The sequence below is a fragment of the Ambystoma mexicanum genome, chromosome 4p, assembly GCF_040938575.1.
Source record: "Ambystoma mexicanum isolate Mex_15411 chromosome 4p, UKY_AmexF1_1, whole genome shotgun sequence".
NCBI lineage: Eukaryota > Metazoa > Chordata > Amphibia > Caudata > Ambystomatidae > Ambystoma > Ambystoma mexicanum.
This window is the reverse complement of record NC_090927.1, coordinates 398184343-398186262: the sequence shown is the minus strand read 5'-3', so window position 1 is coordinate 398186262 and position 1920 is coordinate 398184343. Positions and strand designations below refer to the sequence as shown.

At 42.4% G+C, this 1920-nt stretch overlaps 1 pseudogene; it reads left to right on the top strand.

Annotated features, from left to right (window-relative positions):
* Positions 1-527: 527 nt before the first annotated feature.
* On the top strand, positions 528-624 carry LOC138460439 (U6 spliceosomal RNA; annotated as a pseudogene).
* The last annotated feature ends 1296 nt before the right edge of the window (positions 625-1920 follow it).

Sequence of the window (1920 nt, the reverse complement as noted above, 5' to 3'; positions counted from 1 at the left end):
TGAAAACGAGCGCTGCACTGAAACGAAGCCGGAACAAAAAAGGTCAATTAAGGCATTATTGCTGACGTCTTGGCGGATCCATGCACGCAGCGCCTACGGCGTGTTTAAGCCAAAAGTGCCCTACTTTACAAATGGTTTACAGTTTCAGCATCAGCCAATTCAGGCCTGCGGACCATCGGCACAAATACTGCAGTTTTTGGGGACCCAGGGAATGCTTGGGCACCAAGAACCCTCTCCATGCAGTACAGATATTTGAAACGTCACAGAGGAGTTATGCCATTACCACAAAGGGGAACTGGACAACACATCTGTAAGGTGCTTTATCATGTTTTTAGCCGTGCGAAATGTTACTCCTAATAACGGGATCTGTTACTGGAGCCAATTCTCTGTCTCACGATTCCTCAAATCCACCAGACTGTCCTGGTCTGTCTGCATAGTTCACCTTGAATTGGTGCTAAACGTATGTCTGTCACTTTCAAAGGCTGGTTTACAATTCGAGATCAGACCCTACTTGGTCTATTAATATGCAACTATGGCAGCAGATATACTAAAATTGGAATGATACAGAGAAGATTAGCATGGCCCCTGCGCAAGAATGACACCAAATTCGTGAAGCGTTCTTTAGCAGCAGTTGTGGACCAAAGCCGAATGCAATTGTACAGAAATATTTTGCTGACTGATAGTCTTCCAGTGTATCAGGTCATGGCGGCAGAAATCAAGAGTGGTAGATGTAAGCCTCTCAATCTATGGGTGAAAAGTCTTCAAGACAAATTACTTGAAGTAGCCTGCACGAAGACACACTCATTAGCAATCCCCAAAGAGTAAAAACCAAACTACAATATCAAGACTGGATCATTACAAATGGTAAAGCGGCCGCAAACAAACTGCTAAAACACCTTCGGCAATGTTTAACAAATTAAAATCCCCATTGAAGTACTGCGAAATTTCAGAGCAAACCACTGAGAAAACTCTTCATGAGAGCACGTTTAAATTGACTGCCTACTCAGGAAGTTATAGCCATCAGGTTAGCAACGGCCTCAACTGACTGTCGACTATGTGGAAAGGTTGATCGACCAGAAATTATAAAACACTTACTGATGGCATGTCCCCAAATCAGTAAGGAGAAAGAGGCATACTTAGCACAACTTTTTGCAAATCAAACCATCATAGACGAAGAAGTATGCTGGAGTCGCTTAATGGCTGGCGAAAATACAAGATGGACGATCTCGACTGTAAAACTCTTGGACTTGGCTCTAAAAAAGATAAACCAGCAAATTCCAGTTCAAGAAACCTAAGAACTATATATAATTAGTCCTTTACTACTCTCTGAGTTTTTCGATTAAATAGAGTACTGTTTTATTTATTTATTTAAACACTTCTCCTACTTTGCGATGTGAATTGAAATTGACTATGGTTACATCAAAAAAGTGGTTTTCTAAGTACAGAAGAAATTTGTTATACGTCATGACACTTGTAAAAATCTTAAAGGATTAAACACAAGAAATAAATAAAAAAATATGCAGCTACATATAATTAAAAAAAAAAAACACAATTCAAAAAGAAAAGTGCCATGAACACACACGCCTTCTCCCCTGTACGGAGAGGTCCCTTGCACCCCTTTGCCTCCTTCCTCCCCATCAGACTTTTCTCCAGGCCTTGTTGTACATGGGGAAATCAGCGTTTCTAGGTAGCAATGATGGGCACTGCCCAGCCCACGTGTCTTAATAGGGTAAGTAGGACTTTGCAGCGTCCTTGGCTCACCCATGTTAGGCATGGCTGAGCTTCAAAGGCTAATAAGTTCACTGTGCTTTAATGTCCTGGCCCAGCACTTCACAACCGTAGTACACACAGGGGTAGTAGGGTCCACGGAAGACAAGACAAGAAGGAGGAACACCGGGCTTGCCCCACACCCACGCACAA